The following is a 15,373-nucleotide window of genomic DNA, read 5'->3' as shown; positions in this document are numbered from 1 at the left end:
GATCAATGCCTTTTTCACTGCTTGCAATTAATACGTCCTTAGCAAGATTATAAATAGCAAAATTAAATCAGATTTCTTATTTGAAAGTCAGTCTATTTTGGTATAACAACTCTACTAGATGTAATTACATATTACAATTTTTTTCTAATGTGCCCTTACCCCCAGCTACGTGCTGTACCATAAATAGAATGGGGAAATGTGATTTCCTGGCAAATAGAATTAAAGCAGGAAAAGCTATAAAGTATGGAGCATTTGTCCTGTCAGTTTTTTCTATAATGAGCAAAACAGAGATTTATGTCTTAAAGATTTTTTTCTACTAAATTTAAAATACCTTTAAACCAGATAACACTGCTATATAGAGCTATCCATTTGAGTCTCTTGCTGTCTCGAGATTTTTTAAATAGGCAAAACTTTGAGAATATATACAGTAATAGAGACTTTACCTAACATTTTCAAGACTCTGGCTTCAACCCCCAGGAAAATAAGCAGATAAAGTACACCTTGCATTCATGGGCACCTTTCTTAGACGGTGGCTTTCCCTCCCTCTCTCCCTCTCTTCTTTCCTGACTTTCTTTCTTTCTTTTCAAGACAGAGTCTCTAAACATAGCCTAGACTAATCTTGAATTAACCATGCAGTCCAGGCAAGCCTCAAACTCACAATGATCCTCCTGCCTCAGCCTCCCAAGTGCTCGGATTTTAGAGATGAGCCACCATCCCTAGGCTGGGTGATTGTAGTTCTTTCTTCAACTCTAGAATCTTCCTGCCACATCCCATCTCTGTAGACAGAAACCTTCAGCAATCAAGCGATTTTTACTCAATTTTGTATTTTGTACATATGTATTTATTTTTCTTCTTTAAAATAAATTTCTCATTTTTTGAGATTATAATGTAGTTATATTATTTTCCTCTTCCTTTTCCTCCCTCCAAACACTCCCATATGCCCCTCAAATTCATGGCATTTTTTATGAATTTTTGTTACATGTATATGCATATGTGTGTATATATATATATACATATATATATATTCTTAAATATATAAATACAATCTACTAGTATGTATACTGTTACTTGTATGTATGTTTTCATTGGCAATGACTATTGATATTGGATAAGCAATTGGTGTGCTCTTCCCTGGGGAAGGCTGTTTCTCCCCTCTCAGCATTGCTTAGTTACCTGTTGTCTTAGTTAGGGTTATTATTGCTGTGATGAAATATTGTCCCCCAAAGCAATGTAGGGCCAGGCAGTGGTGGCGCACGCCTTTAATCCCAACACTTGGGAGGCAGAGGCAGGTGGATTTCTGAGTTCGAGGGCAGCCTGGTCTACAGAGTGAGTTCTAGGACAGCCAGGGCTACACAAAAAAAACCCTGTCTCGAAAAAACAAAACCAACCCTCCCCCTCCCCCCCCAAAAAAAAGCAACGTAGGGAGGAGAGGGTTTATTTGGCTTACATATCCAGAGTCACAGTCCATTGAGAGAAGTCAAGACAGGAACACAAACTGGGCAGGAACCTGGAGGCAGGAGCTGATGCAGAGGCCATGGAGGGGTGCTGCTTACTGTCTTGCTCCCCTTGGTTGCTCAGTAGGCTTTCTTATAGCACCTGGGACCACCAGCCCAGGGATGGCCCCACCCACAATGAGCCCTCCCACATCAGTTACTAATTAAGAATAGCTCCTACGGGCCTTCTACAGCCTGATCATATGGAAACACTTCTCAACTGAGGCTCCCTCTTCTCTAGCTAGTGTCCAGTTGACATAAAACTAGCCAGTACGTCCGTAGTTCTTTGTGTAGGGCTGAGGCCATTTGGGCTTTCTCCTGTCCACATTAACATGTCTGTTACTGAGTTCCTTGCTCAGCTCATGTTTCAGCAGTCATGTTGGTGAAACTATGGGTATAGCTTCTGACTGACATTCCTAGGAGATACTATCTCACAGCAAACTCCCTGATACTCTGGATCTTACAGACTTTCCACCCCTTCTTCCACAGTGTCCCCCAAGCTTTAGGTTCAGGGGTGTTTTATAGACACGTAAATGGGACTGGGATTCACAACTGCATTTTTACTGGTTGTGTTTTTTATGTAATGGTGTCTATCTGTTGTAAAGGAAATCTTCCTTGATGAGGGTTGGGGGCAATAGTGACCAGCAGTTACAAGGAAAATACTTAGAATGTGCTTAGGGATCATCTTGGCTTAATGAAGTAGCAGTTGTAAGTTCTCCTCCAGAATACATGCTTCCACTAACCCTGAGATCCTCTTCTTGGCTTTCCTAGCACTGGGTCTACAAGCTCCTGGCTTTTTGTATGGGTGCGGAAGGTGCAACTCACACAGGTCCTCATGCACAAGCAGGCACTTAACCAACCAAGCCGTCTCCCCAGCCAAAAGAGTGGAGACTGGAAATATATCTTTAAACAGCATAGTGCTTCCCCTCATGGCTATCCTTGCTGCTGTCATTCCCATGGCAGTCAGTGCCTGCAAGGGAGCTGTTGTCCCTAGGGACAGCGGTGCCACTATGTGGTAATGTCTTGGTCAGGGTTTCTATTACTGCAATGAAACACTAGGACCAAAAGCAGGTTAGGGAGGAAAGGGTTTATTTGGCTTACACTTCCACAGCAGTGTTCATTATAGAAAGGACTCAAGGCAGGAATCTGGAGGCAGGAGCTGGGGCAGAGGCTACAGAGGGCTGCTGCTTACTGGCTTGCTCCTATGGCTTTCTTATGGAACCCAGTACACTAGCCCAGGGATGGCACCACCCAGAGTGGGCTGGGAACTTCATTTATCGATAGTTAAGAAAACGCCTTACGTCTTATGGAGGTATTTTTCTCAATGGAGGTTCCTTAACAGCTTGTGTCAGGCTGATACAAACCTAGCCAGCACAGGTCATACCTCTAAATCTATAAAAGATTTACCTAGCCTATGACAAGAGTGAGGCAAAAGCCAGTTACACAGCAGCCCCTAGGTAGCACTGCACGCTGTATCCTGAGATAAAAGTAAGTACATCTTAGCAGCCCAATAAAAAAAAATGTAAACTAAAAATCCCAAAGAATAAACAGCTTAAAATACTTTATTTAAACTCCTCTTACTGATTTAAAGCTGCACCCTCCAAAAAATTATAGCTGTCATAAACCTCTTTACGGGAGCTTTACATCTTAACGGGGCTGAACCACGACCACAGCAATGAATAATTGGATAAGCTATCCATACCTCCTGGCTTTCCGTTTTCCCTCTGTAGAATCCCTTTCTCCCACCCCCTCTTCCCCTGTGGAGTTGCAACCCCTTTTCCCTAGCTATGTGGGGGAGCCATTTCATCCAAAGGCCCCCACGCACACATGTACGCCTCACCTTTCCTGAATCTGTCCATGTTCAATCGAATCCAGTGCTCTCCTCCCTACAGAGACACAGACACAGAAAACGAGAAGCTTTTCTTCTCAGCTGTGTCACCATAACCCTGCCAGTCTTATCATCCTGCCACTATTCAGGTAGAGAAACTGAGCCTTGCAGGTGTTCAGAACACTTCCCACCATCACACAGTACTGACATCGAAAAGACGGACTTTGAAGTTTCGATTCTGATTACCTGGGGGAAAAAAAAAGGATCAATACAGCCCATTGTTCTCCCACGCTGAGACAGGATGCCAGTGTCCTGGGATAGCCAGGAGAGCTGATGCTTTTTCTCTTTTCCCCTCTGGATGCTTAGAAAGATCAGCTTAGCTCAAGATAACTCAGGGAAAGGTTTCAGAGGAAGTCCGTGTAAAGTTAAGAGCCCCCAGGGTGTTGCGCACATACAGGCTCTAGTGCCTGTGGTCAGGCATCAGAGTGAGAAGGAAAAGGGACGAGAAGATGTTTGTGCACATAAGTATAACAGCGCACCTGCTTTGAGGTCCAGAGATCCCCTGAAAGACTGTGTGGACCAAAGGTGCTCAGCTTTTTTTCTGATCTTAACATCCAGCATAGCATAGACCCATCCCCAGTCTCTGCCTTCAGAAATTCTCTGCACTGGATCTAAATGAAAGCATGCTATTTTCAGAACTAGTATTTGTTATTTTATGAATATTGTTTTAATAACTATAATGTTATTTTTTAAACCATTGATCTTTTCATATTTATTTAACGTTCACAATGTTTGATAGTGATAAAGGTTCTAATAAGAATTTCTAGCCTTCTGGCATTGTGACACGATGTTGTCAACTACAAAGAAGTGTTAGTCCATATTCATAGCTTCTGGGACACACCTGCTTCTACCTTTGTTATTAGTGATATTAATAGTCTCGATTACAGAAAATCAGTTGTTCAGTCTACCATGAAAGTATCTCTGTGCTGTGGTTTATCTGAGTTCACAAAAGATGGTAGTCACCACGTCATCTCCCAGACACTAGGTCTGACTTGCCTCTTCTCTTAGCTCTTGCTTCTTTTCTTCTTGACATAAAAACCCAAACCCAGAGAGACAACGGGGACTATTACATACTTGGTTAATCTTGAATACAGAGGGGAAACTACAGTCAAATAAAGTTACCAGGATACTGATGGATGCCTACAAAACAAAGATGCAATTGCAGCACTGAAGGGAGAACCTGGGCATGTCTGACAGTGAGGGTAGCTTTCCTGGCCCCAGGGGTTGCTCTGCAGACATAGTTAATCATCTGCTGAGCAGTCAAATCGATGCCTGTGACCTTTCCTTCAGTTGTCTTTTCCTTGTGCCGTTCCCTCAATTCCTATAGTCGAGAAAAAAGCCAATGGAGTCATTTCTGTGGGGTGGGGGATGGGAGCATGCCTATAAAGCACGTTACTACATTATGTGCTATACAAGTAGAATTCTCTAATAAAATTGTGAACATAACTATAAAGCTTATCACTTAGAGTTTTTAACGTATGCACATATCTTTATTCAATTGACTCTAGGTCCCGTTCCTCATCTGATAGAGGATGTGGAATACATCACCCCTGAATGAAGGGAAATATTTGTTTTTATATCCAGGGTACAGGGGCAAGTGGGAGATAGATGGTAAGTGAGCTGTTAAACTTTCATAATCAAGCTCACAGAGAAAAACATTTGATGTTACCTAGAAAATAGAATTGCTGCATGTCTATTGATAGGCCCTAAAATTGAACGTGAAATACTCAAACCCCGATGATTGTCTAAACACACTTTGGTGTCACTGCGAACTGAACTGACTCTGTTAGGAAGTCTGGGAGCCATCAAGTGGTCATTGTGCCTGCAGGAGAGGCCTACACCAACCGCCTTCTAGAGTTTCTCTTCCAGGAGACAGCAAACAATCCCTCCCTTAGCCTGCCTCTCAAGTTAAAAGGAGATGGGAAGTGTGGGGCCAGTCAGGGAGCACGCTGGCAGAGTCAGGGGCTGAACTTGAAACCCATCCAACAGATATGGGTCAATGTAGACTGTGCTTAAAAGACAAACTAGGACCTGGAGATGCTCGGGTTTCAGGAACACTGAAGTGCCTTGCCCCTGGCGGTCCACTGTTCTGAGGGCACTTGAAGTTTCCTTCTGGCTGTGCCTATCTTGGTCTGGAAAATGATCAACATATGAGTGAGTAACTATCTATTAAAAGGGGCCGATGATCTTCGATAGGTCTCCCCCCCAACCCCCACCCCCCAGGAAAGGCCTTTTTCACCTGAATCAAGGGATGAGTGTTCCCTCTCTGGAGATTTGTAGCTCATGAATCTCACCCTAAATGGTTTGCTGTATCTTACAACACTTGCTGCATAGGCTCATGGCGCCCTTTTTTCTTTTGTAGATGGGGCAGGGATCACTCTCTTGGTAGCACAATGGGAAGAGAACAGAGGAGACTAGCAATAGGAAGCTCTTCGAGTGTAAATAAGAAGAAGAAAGGCAGGAATCCTGTATGAAGACAGTCAACCAAGTCAACATGCATATCAGACATACAATTCCCAGGAGCTGGCTATTAATTGTACACATACGAAGCAATTGGGGGCAAGATGTGTAACTTGAAATGGTTGTTAGGTGGTGGGACCACATTCCAAAGGAGGGTTTGTAGAATATGAAACCTGAGACATAAGACAAAGAACTGGCTACTTACTAGATATGCTGAGGTTGAAGTGGGACTTAGTTGGAGACAAGATTAGTAAGTATCCTCAGGTCTAATGGATGTGGGACCCCCTAAAGTAGTTGATAGGGCCTGGGAGGGAAGTAGAGAACCCAAATAACCATACTATGAAAGAGGCAGAAATCTTAACAAATCACCAGCATTTAACACCCATGATACCCTGGGTTCAGTTCTCAGCATTGGCCAAATGAAAAAGACACCAGGAACCAAGAATAGGATGAAGTAACACCCACAGGCCTAGAAACACATGGTGACTGACAAGAGCTCTCTCCATGGTGTGAGGAAGATAGAGTCAGAGGATGTGGCTTCAGGAATGAGTGAGTGGGCGTGGGGGGGGGGGGGGAGAGGAAGGGAGGAGTCTCCTTGACTTCCAGGAGAAAGGGAGCTGGCGTTGGCCAGGCCCAGTGTCAAATAGGAGCCAAGAAGAGAGTCAATGTCATTATTTATGGAAGGTAAAGGACTCCAAGATGCGTGGGAAGGGAGTGATGCTCTGGACAGCAGGAGGTCTTCGAGAATCGGGAAGGAATGGGCTGTGATCCTCGAAGGATGAATTCTTAGGACCCATAGGAAGGATAGATGACGCTGTGAGACCCGAGACCTCAGGAAGAGGACTGGCAGAGATCAAAAGACACGCATGTGAAAGCATATCTGTGTTAGCTTCTCTCTTTTTCTCAAAGAGAAAGAAAATCACCACAGAACTTTCACTTTTTCAAGAAGACAGGGCTGTGAAGACAACTTGAAGAGAGAGAGGTAGGAGTGTCTCATTGCGTTGTTTCTCCTCCATAGCAGTGTTTCGAGAGTTCTTGGACTGAGAACTTTCACCCAGTACCTGTCTGTCCTTCGTGACCATCACCCTTGTATGAGGTGGTCATGAGTATTTCACACATGAGGAGAGCGGGGTCTCAAAGACATCGATCATTGGCTTAAGTCAGAAGTACCAAGTCTAGTGGGGTGCTTGATCAATGTCTGTCAAACGAATGGGCTTCATAGACTACATGCTCCAACCTGTTCCTCCTGTGTGTGATGTTTGTTTTCAACAGAATTTCTGCCAGTGAGTCTGTTCTCACGTAGTCTTGGATCAGCCATAAACTCTAAAAACATGTCACAATAATGGGAAACACAAGATGTGGCTGGACGAGGAAGTGCCAGGGCTACTTTATTTACTCCAAACAGAAAAGCAACTTTCATGGTTAGGACTGATTGGGAAATGAGATGTAATTGGACAAAGCACTTAAAGCCCCAGTGTTTAGACCTTCCAGCACGGACCTCCCTGCATGTAGAGGCATCGCAACAGATGTGTGCTCAGTTTTAGTTCTACTCTGAATAATATCTGGATGAGCATTCCTGCCAAAACGTTTCACTGAAGGATTTACAATAGACTTTCCAAGGCTCTAACTGAAGGGCGGCAGCTGATGTCAGTGTGTGTGTGTGTGCTGGCATTCACCAGTTCATCCGGCTGAATAAAAACTAACCAATCATGTCTTTGGGAATGCTGCGTATTCTTCATAGTTGTAAGTCAAAATCTAATATGTGCTCCCAGCATTATGTCAGCCCCAAAGAGAAACTGTACAAATAATAAAATGCCATGTAATGCACAAATAGGGCATTAGACTCCAAGTTCCCGTGGGCAGGTGTTGCACTTTCCCCAATATGCATTTCAGAGAACTAGCCCAATGTTTGGCACACAGTGTGGGCTAAAAATTTCATGTCAAACTGAGTTGAACTGCATCAACATTACAGATGGCTTATATATATATATATATATATATATATATATATATATATATTTTTTTTTTTTTTTTCCTCCTGGAGCAGAGCACAAACTGTCACCGGAGGATGCCGTGAGCACGAGCACTCTTAATTCATTATTGAGGTTCGGAATGAATTATTAACTGGAGAAAAGCATCCAGAGCCAGAGTTGTCTGTCATTGCAATGGGAGGAAAGGGTAGTAACACAGCTAGGTGGTCTCCCTACATCATCACCCTCTTCCCCATCCTCAAGGCTCTCCCAAGCCATGACTCTAATTCTCATTCCATCCCTGACTTACTGTTTGACCTCAGGAGAGTCACTTAATCTCAGTTAGTGCTTAAGTTTCCCCTTCGGTGAGAGCCAAAGGGGCCTGGCTGTGCAGCCAGCACGCAACCGGGCCCGAGAAGGGGATGCGTTGACTCAGAGCCTTCCATCATTGCTGTAAGGCCAACGGAAATGAATCACAGGCTCAAAGCCCCAGTGGCTTTCTCCAACTACTACCAAATTAGCCCTTTGGGATGGCTAAATCTGTGGAATGCAATGAAGGGGAAAAGATGGTTACCCTAAACTCAGAGGGGGAGGACCTCTGTCAACAGAGGGCATGGGGCAGGGTAGAGAGAGATCCAAGGCTGGCTAGAATGGTTGCGAATAGTTTGCCCTATTGAGGAGAACACACCAGCCTGTTTTTTTGTTTTTTGTTTGTTTGTTTTTTTAATAGATAAACACAATAGACAGTATGTGAACTCTCTTCCAGCCCTTGACATTTAAGATTAAGGGAAATTACATGCAAGGTTGTAGAATAAATTCAAAATGATATACATATATATCATAAGACCTACAAGGGCGATGTGAAAGAGAGCTGCACACATGTCTTAGGCAGTGGTGACTGGTAAAGGCTGACATGCCAAAAGAGCTGAGGCTGGGAGGGGGAATCCCCTTGCCATGGCTCCCTATACCCTAAGTCTGTTTATCCCAGGGAGAAGAAAGATCTATAGAGATGAAGCCTATATCCCTATGAGAACAGTCTAGAAAGGTCCTGTGTGGACAGCACACCTTCAGTACAACAGAATTCAGAGAGGACTCTGACAGAGTATGTTCCATTGTCATGGCTGTGGTCACAGCCCTGAAAGGGGCACAGGACAGTTGAAAACCTTGCAGAACCTGCATAGTCTAACCATTGTCTAGAATAGCCCCTGCTAATCGAAGGGCAGACTTGGAATTTGTCCACATCACCTTCCCGGGCATGCTTGTATGAAGGGTTTTCCAGGCACCAGTAGAATGCCTTTGAGTCTGCATCACTTTGCAGATCAGCTCACCGCACCACCCGGGAAACATCGGTAATTGATGGGTGCTTCAATCACACAGAAAAGCCTCTAACGTTTTATGAGCAACACTGTAAATCTTATCTGCAGCATCCAAAGTGACTGATGAGACAGGTCCTCTGAGAGACTGAATATCTCAAGAATCTCACATGAAACCGCAGCTTATGAATACCTTTGTCTTGTGACACTATTTATAAGCTCCATGAGCCATAATGGGATTCAATATATATATGTATTACGATAAAACATTAAAAATTTGTTGGCAGGTCTTTGTACATGCTTAGAAGAGAAAAGGGTTATTTCTCGATGTTTAAAAGGAGAAAAAAATTGGGCAATTTTTGAGCACTAATACACTGTTTGAAGAACAATCCAGAGATGAGACAGGTAGCTTAATCACTAAAGCATTTGCCGTGTACGTGTGAGGACTCGTGTTTGATCCTTGGAACTTATGTTAAAAAAAAAAAAAAAAAGCCAAACATGATGGTTCACTCTTTAATCCTAGCACCAATACCAAGACAGGCATATCTCTGAGACTTGCTATCCAGCTAAAGTATCCTAACCAGTGAGCTTCAAGCCAATGAAAGACCCTGTCTCCAAAACAAAACAACAAAGAAGTGGATGGTGTAGGGGTAGTTGGCTACACTATGTTGGCTCTTGGCAGGTCAAATGTGCGCACTTGCTCATGAGCTATTTGGATTCCCAAATGGAAGACACACACACACACACACACACACACACACACACCCACCAGTTAATTTTAAAATGCCTTGGCTATCTTAAAGGCTGATCAGTTCTAATCCTCCCCACGGCTAGCACACACGTCCCTCTTGTAATCCTGGTTTAACACCCTCTATATTCTATATTTTATCTTTGTAGCCTTGGCTCCTTCTGGGCGGCTCCCTAGTCTTTGCTGCCCAAGACGCTTCTGGACAGCCCTTTCGGGGGTCACATTCCTTCTCACCTACAATTTGGATGATTTTCCTCCTGCAGCTCTAAATCTGATCTGTCTCCCTCCGGATCATGGTGACTCTGTCTCTTTATTTCCATGTCCTATCCCGTGTAAAGCTAAAGGCCCCGCCCGTCTCCCTCTGTCCAGCCATAGGCTGTATGGCAATTCTTAACTACTAATCAGAGCCAGCTGGGAACAGGCTTCCTTTAGCCTACGTGTGGAACCTTGCAAACAGGTTTTTTAGGGTGACACAATTAGCAAGAGAACATCAGCTGCTGTAGATGGAACCTGAGGGACATCTCAAGGATGTCCTCTGGATTCCACACACCCATGTACACCCCCTACCCCCCAGCCCCCACAACACTAACAAATCAAATCCATTCGGCCGTAGTGAGCACGGAGGAAGCCTGTGGTGGTCTCTGGCAGAAGTTCAGATCTTATACTTAGTTATCAGATTGAGACCTTTATTCCATCCCGTTGGTCAAGGTCCATTCAAATACAGACTTTGGCTTTCAGGTTCAAGTGCAAATGCATATTTGAGACAATCTAGATGCAGTCTAGTTATTTGCTTTTCAGTTTGCTCCTCTGCTGTAGGTGTTCAAGGGAAGGACAATCGTCTCCTGTCATCCCCAAGTCACGGGGTGAGGAGTAGATGTGCGTGATGACTCCTCTATGGATCAGCATGGTCGAATGATGATAACCCCTTAATTTTCTCTAATGTTGTTGCTGCTGTTCCCCCTGCTTTCTCCCGTGAGGAGCATCGGCTGGCATACCCACTTGCCTGCCTTTTGGTGACAGCATCTGGATTTTACATATGGATGACTCTAGCAACCGACTGGGCTAGCGATCTAGCTTGGGCCAATCAGAAAGCAACACTCGTGCTCCATCCCTGGCCTTCCTTCTCTCCTGTGGGGGTTGCTATCGCTGTCCCGTGGAACAGCAGGACGAACAGAAGACAAGGTCTCCCAAAAGAGAGAAAATGATGACATCATCTGAACTGCCTTTATAGAGAAACCTGTTTGGAGTCAAGTTATACTTGGAATGAAAAACATCCTCATGTGCATAATTCTTGTGATTTTTTTCCTTCCTTCAGTTACTTACAATTAACGTTTCCAAACGCAAAGATAGGTAAGAAGAATGGTAAGTGAAAGTCTGTATTTCGTCTAAATTCACCAGTTAACAAATTGACACATAATCATTATCTCTTTGTACCTTCTATTACCATATATCTCTGTATCTACCTATCTCTCTCTTTCTGTCTGTCATCTACCTGCCAACCTGTCTGTCTGCCTATTTATCTATCCATCTGTTCCATTTCCTTTTGCTACCATTCAACACCAGTAGTATTATCATTAAATACGTTAAATTAAAACCAACTCAATAAATAGCTCATCTTAAAAATTTCTGAGTTTTTCCTTAAATTGTTTTTTTTTAACCTCATCTTATTCTTTCCTTAAGATTCATCAGTCAACTTTCAATACTGTTTGTTTGGTTTTGGCTTTTTGAGACAGGGTTCCTCTGTGTAGCCCTGGCTATCCTGGAATTCACGCTGTAGACTAGGCTGGCCTTGAATTCAGAAATCCACCTGCCTCGGCCTCTTGAGTGCTGGCATTAAGGCGTGCGCCACCACACCTGGCCTGTTTTGGTTTTTGTCTCTTTTAACTTACAGCAGTGTCCTGAATTTCATTGTACTTTTCCTTTACTGACATTGTGTGGTGGCAATTTTATGCCAACTTAATGCGGGCTAAAGTCATCTGAAAGGAAGGAACCCCAACTGAGAAAATGCCTCTGTAAGGTAGGGCTGCAGGCAAGCTTGGAGAGCATTTTCCTAATTAGTGATTGGTGAGGGAGGGCCCAGCACACTGTGGGTGGGGCCATCCCTGGGATGGTGGTCCTGGGTTCTATAAGAAAGCAGGCTGAGCAAGCCATGAGATACAAGCCAGTAAGCAGCACCCTCATGGAATCTGCATCAGCTCCTGCCTCCAGGTTCCTGTCCTGTGTGAGTTCCTGTCCTGACTTCCTCCAGTGATGGACTACAATGTGGAAGTGTAAGTCTAATTAACCCTTCCCTCCCCAGTTTGCTTTTTGTGGTGGTGTTTCATCACAGCAATAGTAGCCCTAAGACACATTGTATTCTAGTTCATATTTTAGAACCCAGACTAGTTATCTTTCAAAATGTACTGCATCCTGAGTTTTTCTGCTTACTTAATCAAGATTAGAGCCATGATTTTAGCAAAAATTCTTCCTAGGTGGCATATTGTATTCAATATTCTATCTTGCTTTTTCTCTCAGATGCCTTCTCTCTGTGTTTTTTATTTTTAACACTGTGTAATGGAAATCACTTCACTCAACCCATATTTGACACTTCCCATATTTATAATCACTATAAAATCAATGTGATTATAAAATTATTTAAATAACATATATCAAACTTCCCCATAATTTATTTCACCTGTCTTCTAAGGCTAGGTATTAACATTGTTTATTAGTTTTTCCTCTTGTAAGCTTGCCTCAGTGAAAATCTCACACGTGTGTTGTTTCACACATTTGCAGTCCTGTCTGGGGATCAACTCCTGGGACTGAGAGTGCTGGGTCATGTGCAAGGGGAAAGGTATATGACGTTTGGTTAGCTATTGCCAAGGTCCCTTCTGTAGGAGACTGGTGACATGTCTTGACACATAGTGTTCTCCCTTAGAGAATGTTCACTCTTACTTTATATCCCACACGTTTCCTAATGTCCTTAGGGAACTGCCTGCTTCTCACTTACCGTTTTTTGGCTTCGTGTCACTTGGCAGCGTGTTCACAGAGGTACTTGGTGGGTACTGAGCAAGTGAATGAACAGGCTGTTCTCTTCCGTCTGCACTCACACTCCTGCGAGGAAACTGAGACCAAACCCCAGGAAGAACATTTTTCAAGGTTACCGTACAAAGGTAAGGCGTTACTTCAGTTTCTGAAATAGCAACCAAAACAATTAGGTTAGCACCCACGGTATACCAAGTGAGACAGATACCAAGCAATGGAGGATACCCTGGGGCTAGTGCAATGCACCTGTAACCCTGGCAACCTGCGGATGGGGACCGAGGCTGGGCAAGGCCACTAAGTAGCCAGACCAGACTGGACTACATGATGAGAACTAATGACAAACAAAACAAAGGTTCCAGAGCTCAGGTTTGGCGTGCAGATATGTCTGTGGGAGATATGAGACACGCGTGTAGCAAGAAAAGGCATTGTGTGATAAGTAACCGGTGGATCACATAGGAATTTTACTGCAATAAGAGTTACCAGGAGGAAAACCAACTGCAGCTCTGGGTGTAGGTGGGCAGGAATTCAAATCAGAGAGGATCATGGGGAAAATGGGGCAATTGACCGTGTAGCTGAGCAATAGTGAGTGAACCAGGGTTGCCAGGGTGCCCTTTAGGATTCACAGTTTGAGGCTAAAGTCAAAGGAATCCCTGCTAAGAAATACCCAGGATCGCAGTTGTGATGGTTTTAGTTTGAACAAAAGTCTGCATGTTTTTTTGTTTTGTTTTTGTTTTTGTTTTTCGAGAAAAGTCTGCATGTTTTCCCATGACCCTCATTTCTTTTTCTTTGGCGTGATCCTTCCCCACCTTGTATGACCCTAGTGAGTCTGTAAATACAGTCATCCTCCCAGTGGCCAAAGGGCTGAGAGGAACTGACGCCAGTAATTGTGCAGAGATGAGCCCTCGACCCCGGCAGGAGCAATCAGTCCCCATCGGATGTGCACGGGGACACGGAAGAACGAAGTCCAATGAAATCCCTCCTCCCTGGACCTGCTGGGCTGAGAGCACGTGGATGTGGAGCAAGCAGTAGGGGAGCCAGCCACCTCATGGGGCGAGCCCTCGTGTAGAATGAAGCTGAACTGAGCGAGGCTGAGTTGGATGTCGGAGGGAGGGACGGCGTTCAGATCATCTTTTGAACTGGTGTGTCGTGCACCAGTCAGTGTCTCTTCCTGGACTTGCCGGCTCTCTGGAAACCAGAAAATTCTCTTTCTTGTTTCTTCTAGCTTGAGATTGCTTTCTGATACGTTCATCTAAAAGGATCTTGAACAATTCAGGAAGCTTAGACTTCACCCCACAGATCAAAGCTTCCCAAAGTGGTTTTCTTTGATCACTAGCCCCAGAAGTCCTTTAAAAAAAAAAGTAGAAGAAGAAGAAAAAGAAAAAGTTACACAGTAAATCTGGTTTGATAATACTGTCTCCCAGAGCCTCCTTTGTACATTAGTATAGTAACATATTAAACACTAAAAGGTTCTCCTTGCTGAGAAACCCTCCATTGTCATTCCACATCCATTGTGAACTATTTCCACCCTGCTCTGAGCCCTGGGAGGTTGACCGGATGCTCCAAATCAACAGACACCTCACCTTTAACGGAGCAAAGGCCTCATCATGGGGTCAGGTGAAGGGAAGATATTTTACTGTAGGTTCATTCCCCACGGGCTGCCCAGCCCGGTCATCGTGGGCTTGTCTGTGTCTCTCCTCTCTAGGCACAGATGCTGCTGGGCATTGCCTTCCAGGTGGAGTCCCCTTTCCTGCTCTGGCTTTCTGAGTGGTTGATGGAGCCCTGCTGCTGGGACAAGTCCAGAGAAGCATTGAACCTTCTTTTTGTGGCTTCACTGATCCCAGCCTGTCATTTACTAAGCTGTTCTGAGATGAGTCATTTGAGTGTGTTATGTTTCCTTCAAGGGCCCGTTGGAAGTCGAATTCCCAATTAATCCATTATCTCCTAACACCATTGAATCTGGGGCTTCTTTTTAATGGGAAATCACTTTCCAATGGGCTATACACCAGAGAAGTTTTGACCACAGGCTTTTTTTCCCCGGAGTCTTGGAAGGGTGGTGTTTTTGACTCAAGATTCCAGAAGGGGATGGTGGGTGATGGCGGTGCATGCCTTTCATCCCAACACACTGGAGGCAGAGGTAGGCAGATCTCAGAGTTCAAGGCCAGCCTTGGTCTACAGAGTGAGTTTCAGGAGAGCCAGGGCGACACAGAGAAACCCTGTTTCAGAAAGAAAAAAAAAATCTAGAAGGATGAAAGGAGTAGAACATTTTTCTTTTTCTCTCTTAGCTGCTAACATTCTCCTACAAGCACCTGGGGCTTCTCTCAGACTGGCATGCCAGGCCTCAGCTTGGATAGCCCTATGGGTAAAGGGTAGGTTTTAAACACTTACATTAGGAAGTCAGTTTCCTTGTTTGATACCTTCTCTCATTGTCTCACAACTTCTATCAAATACATGCTGTTCTACACAGAGACTATACCTCC

At 44.2% G+C, this 15,373-nt stretch overlaps 1 long non-coding RNA gene across 1 annotated transcript; it reads left to right on the top strand.

Annotated features, from left to right (window-relative positions):
• Nucleotides 1-7,880: 7,880 nt before the first annotated feature.
• Gm41215 lies at nt 7,881-15,015 on the top strand. Its single transcript, XR_874834.3, has 3 exons — nt 7,881-12,142; nt 12,890-13,024; nt 13,718-15,015. It is a non-coding gene; the product is annotated as a predicted gene, 41215 (long non-coding RNA).
• Nucleotides 15,016-15,373: the final 358 nt, after the last annotated feature.

This window comes from Mus musculus, chromosome 14, assembly GCF_000001635.26.
Source record: "Mus musculus strain C57BL/6J chromosome 14, GRCm38.p6 C57BL/6J".
NCBI lineage: Eukaryota > Metazoa > Chordata > Mammalia > Rodentia > Muridae > Mus > Mus musculus.
This window is presented reverse-complemented; position numbering and strand designations above follow the sequence as displayed.